General features: G+C 36.6%; 1 protein-coding gene across 3 annotated transcripts in view; it reads right to left on the bottom strand.

Annotated features, from left to right (window-relative positions):
- Positions 1-12613, bottom strand: part of prickle2b (prickle homolog 2b) — a 69142-nt gene that overhangs the window by 37493 nt on the left and 19036 nt on the right. Inside the window, exon 1 of one of the 3 annotated variants that reach the window (XM_043252654.1) lies at positions 1464-1777. The exons of the other annotated variants lie outside the window; for them this stretch is intronic. The gene's annotated coding sequence lies outside the window, so the exon portion shown is untranslated. Of the gene's footprint in view, positions 1-1463; positions 1778-12613 lie in introns of those variants that run through there. 3 annotated transcript variants of the gene reach the window in all.

Below are 12613 nucleotides of genomic sequence, written 5' to 3'. Positions count from 1 at the left end.
TCTCCTATCTACACATTCACCTCATAATCACTCTTCTCAAAGTACAGTTAGGCTCTTCATTCACTGACTACTGTTTCTGTATTTATCATCAGTCCACAGTGTGTTCACTAATCCTGTTAGTGCCAAAAAGAATGCCAAGGACAGAGATGAAAAAAGAAATAAAGAAACTATGATAAAGGATAACAGACAGGAATTTTGTATAGTACTGAATGCATAAGGCTTAATGATGTGTCAGGATCGTTTTTTGTTCACATTTATTTAAAAAAAAAAAAAAAAAAAAACAAACAAAAACACAATCACAGAAATTCACCCTGATAATTTTTTTTTTTAAATAATAAACACATATTATTTATATATAAATGTATATATGAGTGCTGTCAAATGATTAATCATCCAAAAATAAATAATATATGTGTGTACTAATATATATATATATATATATATATATATATACACACACACACACACACACATATATATACATATGCATGTATATATTTAAGAAAATATTGTGTTTGTATAATATATTTATGTATAATATAATTTACATGAATATAAATATATACATGTAAATACACGTAAATGCAAAACATATGCTGTATATGTGTTTGTATATGTATATATAATCCTATTGCACTATAAGATCTTGGCTGCTTTTTAAAGTAGATTTTTCTTGTTTTTCTTTATTATGCACTCCTAAGTTCAAGTGCCAGGTGACTACAATGTACATGTGACTGGAAACCCCCCTCTGGGCGTGTGCAGGATATCATGGGGTAGCGCGTTAAATCTGTCCCCAATGTGTGCCGGTGCCACGAGCCTTCACACACGAGTGCCATAAAGTCAACAGCAACTCGCAGAATGCATCGTCATGATTTACAGTCCTATCCAGATGACACAACAGAGATAAACCGTCTCAACATTAGACGATAACAAAATATACTGCCAATATATTGGCTCAGAATGCACAATTACGAAACAAGAAGAATAGTGACCCTGAACTTTGAAGATCTTGCAACAAAGGCAAAGTTCATAAATATGTAAAGCAGCTTAAATTCCTATACTATATAGCTTTAGGCTACAGGCTGGCCTGCCCCACCAGTACTGTAGACCAATAAAACAACAGCAGAGGTTAAAAATAAAGCAAGAGGCATGTCGCACAGCTGTGAGATACTTTAAGATTTGTGTGCTGTCAGTCCCCTTAAATCACAACAGCTGAGATGACAAGAGGTTGTGGATTTCTGTAGCTCTTGCACTTTGCCTGGTCTGTTAATCATATGGGTTGCATTCGAGACACATTTGCTTGCAATACAGCCATAAAACAAAGACATTTTCACCAAAGCAACACAAAAATGACAGAATTTTAAGGTCAGCACAAGTATGGCAAGTCTGACAAACCAAAGGTTTCATTAAAGCGAATAAAACACACAAAACCACAAGTCTAAGAGTGTGTAAAATGTACTTACCACTTCCTTTTGGCACTAGGTTTCTGAGGAGAGTTTAAAAGTCGTTACACCTTCGTGGAATAATCGCTTCTGAATAACAGGCCTCAGTAAAACCTCTCGGTCCTTCCTTAACTGGAAAATGTGCACATTTGAGTGCAGAGAGTAGGCGAAATGGGATGAGCAAGTGAAAGACAAATGCTTGGAGCTAATCGTTGTGCCAGAGAACAATTTCACTCATTCACTCTACAATCTGTGGCAGAGCCATTAAAAACTGATGGAACGAAGGAATGAGCAGTGAAAAAAGAGAGAGAAAGAGGCTACAACGAATACATGCAGTGCTGAGAGGTGGAAAGTCTGCTTCCTCAGACTAAAATTACCTCCCATCACCCTCCACCCACTAAACTCTATCCCACCGTCCCCCAATCATGAATCATCAATCTCTCTGCCAATCACAGCTCAGCAGTCCAGCTGATTAAAATCACCTCTCAGCTGTAAAAAAAAAGCTATAAAAATTGTATCAAAAGACCAAGTGTCACTCATTTTTGAACATCCTACACCCAGCCAACAAAATCCTCCATTCTGCATCAGAATACAGCAACTGCCAGAAATATCTATCTATCTATCTATCTATCTATCTATCTATCTATCTATCTATCTATCTATCTATCTATCTATCTATCTATCTATCTATCTATCTATCTATCTATCTATCTATCTATCTATCTGTGGAATTCAAGCGACATTAAATTATAATGAATCCAGTGGCTCACAACTAACATTCCTGAAAGAAACTTTCCCATAAACCCCAATTTTTTGCACCCCATCATGCTTGATCTTTCCACAAGTTATAGGCGCATAATACAGCCCTATAAGCAGCATGCTAGTCTGACATTATCTCTAAATGTTGAAGCTGGAGACTATGCCAAGACTTGGAGCGGTAAAAATTCCATGGCTGCTTGCACGACTCTTTAATGTAATTATATGTTAGCTCGGCACCAGGCAACCTGCTCTGAATGCCTTCGTGAATGGAAGCTTTTTATGTGCAATTTAAGTGTGGTTGGTCATATGATGTGAGATAGAGCACCTAAATAATCGGCTGTTGTCTTCTGACTCATGCATTTGCACGAATTGGCATTCTGCTTAATACTGTGTTTTTTCGGCTCAAAATATGACATTTTTATATTGCGCGTGTCTGTATTTCAACCAAAACTAAAAAGCACTTAAGGAGTATGTAATGACACCTGTAAAGAAATCTGTTGAGAGAAAATCGTGACCGTTTTATTAAAACAGTGAAGAAAAGGGAAAAGGAGAAAGAGAGGAAGGGAGAAAGCCTTTCCCTGCATGCTCCCATGAACACGTAACATGTTCCATCTCACATCATCGCTAATTGAAGTTATCAATCAATAGGAGGGTCCCAAGAGAGAAGGATTCTGGGGATTTGAGAGAAAAACAGAGAGAGAACTGTTTCTACACTTAATGAATGAAACAGCTTGACCCGCCAGTTAACAAATGCACTCTATTCTTGTTTAAGTGGGAAAATAATTTGTGACCCACATAGACATCTTTGACTAAGCACAGGGTGCGGAAAACCTCAAAATACTCTGAAGAGGGCAAAGAGAGAGAACGAGAGAGGAGCATGCATAAAAAGGCATTAAGAAATGCGTAATGAAATCTGAGATCAGGAAGGAAAAGCCATCAACGACAGGACCTTTTTGGACTATTGAGGGGTATAGTATAGTAGACAATCATGTATCAAAATCAGTCCTCCACTTAAATTAATACGCTCACTGTCATTTAGAACAGAACAGGAGAAAAACGGGGGAAGGAAACAGAATATGATATGAAAATGACTATCATATGTTAAAGTCATTTCTTTTTTGCTGAGGTTTTGTGTGAATAGACTCCAATACCATAATACAAACTCATCATGAAGGAGCACATGAATGCTGTCTATTCAGTTTGATGAGTATAAAGCAAGGTTACTAGCTTGGTACACTAAACCATAAAAGAGGATTACTTATAAAATAATAAAACTAAAAGTACAGAATACAAAAATTAAAACTATACTTACTACATGCAAGGTTACTGCAGTATACCTTTTAGAAGAAAATAATCTTTCTGTCTTTGTCTTAAAATTTCATATTCAGTGAAATGTTATTCACCAGTTTTTTTTAGAATTATTTGTGAAATTCACTAACGATGTCTGAGTGAAAATTCCATTTTCTTCAGGGTGTATTGTAAAAAAAAAATAGAATTACAAAAATATGCAATAACAAAAACTTTAAAAAAGATTAAAATGAAAACGGAAAATGTTCAAATAAAATGTAGTAATAATGCTAAAATAACATATAATCGTAATAATAGTTTATAATGGGCCTACAAAATATGCATTTTATTATTACGCAAAATTCTTAAATAAGATGTTTCATTTTTATCATTCTTGATTCAAAAGGTTATTTTTAGAGGGGCTAAGAAGCTGTGAGACCAGCTAGTCAATCAGTCAAACCAGTTAAATGCCACGTTGATTAGATGTAAGCAAAGCTAGCTTGACTAGGTTTTGTTTTTGTAAGAAAGAAAACCAGGGTTTTTTATTTGTTGCTTTCTGTCTTTCTTTCACTCTATACTTCTCCATACATCTCTTGAGAAGTGATGAGCAATAGCTGGTCTAAGCACAGGCTGGTGTGGGAGGGAGATCTTTCAGCGCTGGGTTTGTTCTCATTACAGTATAGTAAAGAAAAAACAAGAGAAAGAAAATGAAGTAATGGACGCAAATTCAATGATAAAAACAGTTTGTTATGAAGATGATTATGACCTTGTCAATAACACAATCTATAATATAAAGACTTGTTTTCTAATATCTTTTCATTATAAAAGTTAAAACCAGCACCCTTCCCTTCTAAATCACACATGTAGTGTTCTGCAGCTTTATAAAGCTGCCCCCATCGGTGTATCACTGTAAGCCAGTCCCAAGCTCAGTTCATCAAATCCACCGTGCCTTTTGCCAAACTCCACTGAAAATCTACCAATCTAGCATTTGTGTGAACGCCACTCTAATACAATAAATTCTGCATGGTTACCATTTTGAGATTATACGAATAAAGTAACCCACAGTAATTATTTACTGTTGCAGACTAAACTAAGGGAACTTATTAATGGAAAAATTCAGTCATTATTATAAATGATTAATCATTTTTTTATAACTTGCCCTTTTTAAACTTAAATACATTAACATTATCTAAATGTGCATAAAGCTATAGCACTTTCTGTAAAAGAGGGATGGATGCAATTCACAGAATGCTGCTTCACATTGAATAACCAATGAGTGAAATATATGTGTGTATCCTGCAGTTATTTTCCTCAAGAAAAAAAACAAACAAATGTATTCTCCAATGTGGATTCTCTTGTACCTTTCGCTTTAAAATTGCAGTCCAGCGCAATATGAAATCTTTCTTATATTGCAGTAGTTTCAGAAAGTTGTTTTCACTATGGACTGGTTTGCATTGAGCTCAACTTGAATTGCACTGAAGTTTACTTGTAACAGTCGACAGTGCATCTTCATATTCAAAGTGGCGGAAAGTGTAGTTATAATATGGGGACAATGCACTGAACTGCAGTTATACTGCAGTGTATTACAGTGGACTAGAAGTATGCACGGCATCCAGGAAGGATTTCTTATTTAATTTTTCATTAGGAATGAATTATTGAGTCTGTGTCATGCAAGATCCTATTCCCCTACAGAGACCCACCCCCCTTGAAGAGAAAAATCACTTAGCAGTGTGTTGATTCTTAATCATGAAATATATACTTTTATGTAATACAATATGTAAATCTGTTATAACAAGGTTACATATTACAAGATATTACAATAACATTTGACATTCAGTTTTATCATTGAGGAATTTCCCCCACTGTGCAAAAATAAGAAGAAATTCTTATTTCAGATTAGATGTATTTATTTAGTATTAAGTTTTTAGTGCTAAAAAAAAATTCAATACATATTCACAACTAAATAAAAACATAAAAGCCTGTTTCCTCAATCTAATTGCGACTTTACCTCACAGTGGCAACTTTTTATTAACAATTGGGAGCAATTCTGACTTTTTTTCAGAGAATTTGCCAGAATCAGAACTGTGAGATATAAACTCACAATTGTAAGAAAATCGTTTTTAGTCTTAGTATTTTCTCAGAATTAGATTCGCACGGTTTTGAGAAAAGTAATCAGAAATGTGAAGGACAAAAAGTCAGAATTCAGAGATAAAAAGTCACGATTACCTCTTTTATTTATTTATTCATAGGCAGAAACAGGTTTCTTAACTTTTAGCTTACAATGCCATTCATTGTTTTATTTTCATTACGTTTGACATTCTATAGCTTCCTCCATGACACAATTTTAACCTTCAAGCATTCCAGATAGTCGACCAAATGCCAGGACAGCATTACTGTGTGTTTAACTTGCCCATCACAGAAGGTCCCAAAAGGCACATCAGAAGACACAAACACTGACAGGGTTTATTTGAGTATCTACTTCAACTGCCAATCAAATGAACTAAGCAGAACATTTAACCAATGAAGAAACGATGTCTATGTTAGTGTCACGAGTCAGCCCGGGGCGACAGCCATACTGAAGAAGATAGAGCAGACTTATGGTTTTGATTAGACAGGAAGAGACGATGAGAAACAGTTAGAGGTCGCGACCTTTTATTTCAAGTCTTTTAAACTAGAGATTGACAGTTTCTTCTGTTCTCAGAATGTTTCTCTCTTCCTTTTATTGTCTTTGGTTCTCTTACACGAGACTGCACACATAAAATTAGGTTTCCAAGAGCACGCTCTGCTTAAACCCAGGAGAGATATCGGACAAAGGTCAGCGGAGATGTGACTCAAGACCTCTCCCGGAAAGCACAGCATCAGCATATTGAGGGAACTGACAGTGTTCAGCATGGAGGAATGTCTTGAACGATAACAGACTCTTACATAGCAGACAAAAAGACAAATCTCAGATGCTTAGATGTCCATTTTTGGACCCTTCTGATTTTGTACTGCATTCTGGGAACTGCTGCTTCTCATCTTTAACTCTTTCTGGTACAAATGGCATTATAACTTCTCTAGGAATACAGCCTAAGTACAAAAAACTGCTAAAATGATTACTTATTTGCATGATGTGGGTTTAGAGAGGCCTTTAACTAACAAATAAACCAAAACTACCTCAGAGCCACAAAATATTTGAGAGGAAATATAGAACCAAGGATGATTGATGGTTGATGGATGGAAACTGTGCCACACAAGCTTTCTTGGGGTTTTCCTTCTCTGTTTTAACAACATTCTTTGGTTAGTAGGTGTAAACACAAAAAAGCTTGTTTATCTTATCAGCATTACCATTTGTAGAGCAGCCAAACAATAGTCTATTAAACCATCTCCAATGATACAAAACAGGTTTCCTGCTGTAATTAAAGACCTATTGCCTTGAAAGCGACCCAGACAATAGACCAGTCGAGTTATCCTGACCACAGAATTGAGTAGGTGTGGTAAATTCCTTTCACAATCTATTGTGGCTGGCAGTGTTCCCATGTTACAGACCTCTTGAATGTGACATATGATGCTCACACACTCTCGCACAAATAAAAAAAGTATCCAATCAGGGATACCTTATCCTGTGATGCAGTGGCAAAAATCAATCAGCAAATATTACTTCTATTGACAAGCGGCAGAAAAGGCTACGCTCTGTTGGTCGCCACATTACCGTGCACATGCAAGGATGCACACATATCATTGATCTTTACTGCCCTAAAACAGCCTAGTCCCCTCTGGGAAGACATGGGCTAGCTTGATGAATATTTCATTTTGGTGATATTGCATCATTTGCATTAAACCTTAATATAAAAAGGGAAAAGGCTATTTGGAAAATAACCTGATCTAATGTATTAGGGGTGGAATTAATGAATTTATGATGAGTCTCAGGATGTGCACTATTTAGTCACCAAAGACCAGTTCATTGAAACTCTGTCATCATTCAATCAGCTTTATGCATTTTGAAATCTTTATGATGTTGCTTTGGAGATCCAAAGTTTTCATACAGTGAAAGTGAATGGTGACCATGGCTATAATGCAATTTTTTGTGAATAATAACTTAATTTTTAGCGTTTACTACGTAACACTTTAGTATAGGGACCAGATCTTACTATTAACAAGTTGCTTATTAGCATGTCTATTATTAACATATTAATTTGTACAATTAAAGTGCCTATTCTGACCATATTCTACATCCCTACTAAATTAAATGGCTCTGATATTTTGGTCACTTCTTTCAGAACAGAGCTACTGTCAGAGTAAAAGTGGGGTAAAACTCCAGAGGATACAGGAAACAAGGGTTGCTAACTGCACTCAGAAAAGTGAGAGAGAGAGACTACTATGGAGTCCAACTGCCATGTGAAAATAAGCAATCCACTTACTGACAGTGAAGTGTAAAGTTCACAGCGCTTGTGTCGGCCCATCTGCCAGTCACGCATCAGAGAGTTTTATCTGAGACGAGACCATAGAGACAACCTTTCTTTGAGTCTGTTCAGTCTTTCTTGCGCTTGTTATCTCTTGCTTTCATTCTTTCACTTTTCTCACATCTCTCTTTCTCTAGCTTTAGCACTCTTGTTTTCTAGTTCACATGCTCCTATAGGGGGAAAAAGGAAATGATAAAACAGCTGTGTGCCATTCAGATCTGGGAGTTAAATACAGTTCATTTCATAAACTTGAATTCAATAGCAAACTGTATGTATAGTCACAACTGAAGATTCAGAATTGTCTTTTTTAATGTTTGATTACATTTACTTTGATTACATGCTATCTTGCACATATATTAATGTAAAATATTTATTATTATATTTTACGAATTAACATTTATTTTATAGACCATGTTTTTTTTCTTAGTAGACAAGTTAAACAGGACACCTACAAAATCACCTGGTTTTGTTGTTTTGTTGGACAAATAAAATCCCCCTTTTGTTATGAACAATTGCAATTCCTCTAGCTGTCATTCCAATTCAAATTCCAATTTAACATTCCGTGGAGCATGTGGCCAACTAAATTACAACTCATGAATTGAAAGAGAATCAGTTGTTAAATTCAGAGTTTTGCACAACCCTGTATAAAATACAGAAGACGTATGACCGGCTGCCACACGGGACCCACTGAAATCCAATTTCACATAAACAGATGTCATATATCAGAGAGAGAGAGTGAGTAAGCGAGAGGGAGAAACAGAGGGACAGGAGGGAATTAAAGAGCGAAGAAGCTTGCAATAAGAGCCAACTGGTCTTCCGTCTGCCCTGAGAACAAAGAGCCATCCGCGACCTGGTCTGCAAGACAGACAGACTCTTGCTTTTTTATTTTCTTCTAGTTTATGAAGTGTGGATTCCATCCCGAGTTCCCTCGAGCTGCATGTGTTGAGTGTGCATGCGTGTTTGTGTGTCAGAAAGCTTGGGAATGATTTAATCATAAGGAGGCAGCAGGAAAAGCCAGAGAGACGGTGGAGCGCTGAAACGCGACCCCTCTCAGATGTCTCCCCTCAAACAATGACCGACCCCCGGCCCCTCCCTCTCCCGCTCTCCCTGCACTGATGAGAAACAATGGAGAAGGCAATTTGCCATGAATGCAATCATTTCAGCATTGAAAGGCTATTAAAACGGGCTCCTTCACTTCTGAGCAATTTATAGAAATGGGCACACAATGCCAGCCTGTCAAATACAGTGCTATTATTGGCTTCAATCAAGGCACTCGTGCTGATTTCAAAGTGAAACGTGTTATTATATGAAACAATCGAAGAACAAATCTTTCCAGCTTTTCCCTCTATGGAAGTTTCAGGTAACACACGTTCAGCTAATGAGCTGTATTAGCAACATAACTGCAATAAATATAAAAATTCTCAGTTTAAAACATCGGTGGATTCCAGAAAAATGTAAACATCATTAATATCGGCCTTTAAAGCTAAACTAACAGGCAGATATCAATCAAATATTTACTTTACCATTACTGAATTTTCATATGCATTCTGTTTGGGGCTAATTTAACCAAATATATACACAAATCAGAAAATCTTGGCATTTAATTTCAATTTTATTATTTCATGCAGGATGGATACTTTGAAGCTTTGATTGTTTGAACATGTGGATTAATGTGTGTATCCCCTTCTTTACTCTCCTCTACCCTTTCTCTCCTACTCTTCATCCCACTCTATCGGTGATGAATATCTGTACAGCTGAACGTGGGATGCATTTATATGCCTACATAAATAGACAACGTGAGTTAAAGTGACAATGTGATAATAATTCATTTCCTCAATTCCCTCTCCCTTATCTTTACATTAACACTTCAGAGATGAGCCACTGATTCCCAAGTGGCTAAGTGACAGCTTAAAATAAGAAAGAAAATTCTCATTACAAACAATCAGCCACAGTCAATTTTTAAGCCACTTGAAGGTCAAACCTTAAAAACGATTACCGTATTTCATCGTATTTTCAGGGTTAGATATTACAATATCAGTAAAACAACATGAAAAATACTTGTTTTACAAAGCTGGGAGATACAGACCATGCTTCAGGTACTGTATCTTTAAACAATCAAACCAGATGCAACCCAGTCATAATAAGACCAGTCAAGTAAAAGATAGAAGATACTGAGAAATTACGGGACTTTCCCATTTGTTCTCTCTCAAAGAGACAAGATAATTTGAAAGCAGAGAAAATAAACATTTAACATGAATTTGTCCTGAATCACTCACAGCGTTCAAATGTGTGAAACAGATGTGCACGCAGAGACTGCGGGAGACATTTCAGTCTGTATAATCATTATCAGCTGAGTGTGTGAGCTTGCTCATTTCCAAGCTGCACAAGAAGGTTTGGAGGCATGAGCTGTCAGACTGATATTTATGAATACACAGCTAATTTGAACTTTGCAGAGGTCAGAGAGCCGTATCAAAGTTAACTCAATGGGAACATCTGCGATTATAAATGCAGCGAGGGTGAATGTTAACTGGTGTTTGTGTCTGACATGAATCACGCTAGCAACAAGATTTCACTCTTTTTCTTCTCCTCACTCGTCCACAAACACTTTGTGCAGCTGATGTCACTATCCATCAATCTAAAATGCTTCTGGCTGGTTTGCTTCACACAAATATTCACTGCACTGGATCAGAGCTCATTAAAAGTAAGGTAAAACTCGATTCGGTTTTGCACTACAAAGGCTCAAATCATGTGGATGCAAATAAATGCAAGAGCGAGATAAAAAGAGAGAAGTTACTTCAAAGTAAGTCTGCATGTATGTATGTATGCGTGTGTGTTTGTGTCTGGATAATCATTCCCTCTGGTGCTTAAGCAACAGGTTATCCCAAAATCCTCTCCCCGGGCTCTTGGCCTCATTGCCAGCAATTACACTGCTAATTTACACCACTTGGAACAAGGACTGGAACACACACACATGCAAAGTAGGGAAGATGACTGAAATATGTTTTACATTTTCCTTTGTGCAAGCTACCTTTCTTTGGTGCCAGAAACGTATGTGTGTCAGTATGTACGGGCATGATAATAAAATCATTTAAATGTTTAAGTTGATCATAATCTAATATTAAATTAATCTCTCTAGCTGTGTTCGGATTCCTGTCACACTTGTGGTATTCCAGGTCAAAAATGACCGGACTTTTAAGAACAGTTGCTTATAAATTATCAACAAAAATTGGACTCAACCTTTTTGTCAACTTGTTTTATTTAATTTAGGACTGGTTTTGTGTTTGTGTTTGCATCTTATTAATCGTAGGCCTCATTTATACTATAGGCACATCATTTGTTTGTGAAAAAAGCAATATGAGTATGAGATAAAAAAAAAATTTAAACTTCACACTGGCATGCTTTAATGTTTAATCAGGAAGTTCGCTTTTAATTTTGTACTAAATTGCATAAAATAGCACAAAAATGGCAGGCCATTAATTATTTTCAGGAAAGAGAAAAAATTCTTTGGGTCAATTTGACTCAAACACAACCAGAGGGTTAATAAAAAAAAAGTCTTAGTGTTACAGTCACCTCTAGATTGAGCTGGTCATTATGGAAATGATTTAGCTGTGTCTACATTGTTTAACGTGCGCATTGTTAGTAAATCACCAGTAGAATTATGCTAATCGTGCTAATTTCCTTCTTCTTTGTTTGCAAAGTTATTACAAGTCCCCCCAGACTCACTAAAATGATGCCATATTGGTCATAAAATAGTTATCACACATGACCACAAACACAAAAACATATCTTTTTCTTATTGTTTTACTTTGCAGTAACAAACTACAGCTCTAAGCTGTGCAATATACAGGCTACCAATCTTCAGTTATAAAACAGTTCATGCATATGCAGGCCACAGACATTTTTTTGATTCCCTTATTCTGTGAGGTATCAAACTAAAGCTAAAGTGGAGAAATGTTCAGATCACCAACTTTTAAAAATGATTCAGCATGATATGCAAACCGCTTGTGCTCTCAAATGGGTGGGCAAGTTTGCTCAGCTTCAAAGAGATCCTCAGAAGAGCAATAGAAGAAGTAAGGTGGTCTAATAAGATGTGACTTTTAATAAAGCAAAAACAGTCTGCTTGGCATGAAGCTCAGAGCCTGGGACTAATACCATCTGCTTACAACCCACAGACCAAACATTTACATCACTCCCCTGGATAACAGGCTTAAACAGAACGTCTTAAATGTAGAACAAGTCTACAGGGGCAGCGAACAGGACAGGGAACCAATGAGAGGCAATTGGTAGCAGAGAGAGAGAAAACGCAAACCCATAATCATTTATCTAAGAAGCAGTACATCAATGTCGTGTATGCATGTCATTCCCAGCAAAAACAGTTTTCATTGGTGGTTTTGCACAATAATGCTGAAGGTGAATAATATAAGTACCTCTCACAGGAGCACCATGTCTGGCAAGTACTAGCGTAACATATGGGAGATGTGTCAAGTACAACACAAATCACAAAGCGTTTCAGTATCCGCTGCCAAGCTCTCGGTTACTTCTCGTTTCAGGGATTCGAGCTATGCTCATAATTAAGAAAGGAGACTTCCCAGCCTGGTGGGACTGTGCTCAATGACCTAATTTGATTTGAAACATTAGCTGGACTGGTTTTCAAATTCATTATTATTTCTATGCAAATTTGAA

Source organism: Puntigrus tetrazona, chromosome 11 (genome assembly GCF_018831695.1).
Source record: "Puntigrus tetrazona isolate hp1 chromosome 11, ASM1883169v1, whole genome shotgun sequence".
NCBI classification, from domain to species: Eukaryota; Metazoa; Chordata; class Actinopteri; order Cypriniformes; family Cyprinidae; genus Puntigrus; species Puntigrus tetrazona.
The sequence above is the reverse complement of the archived record's forward strand: the minus strand, read 5'-3'. Positions and strand labels throughout refer to the sequence as shown.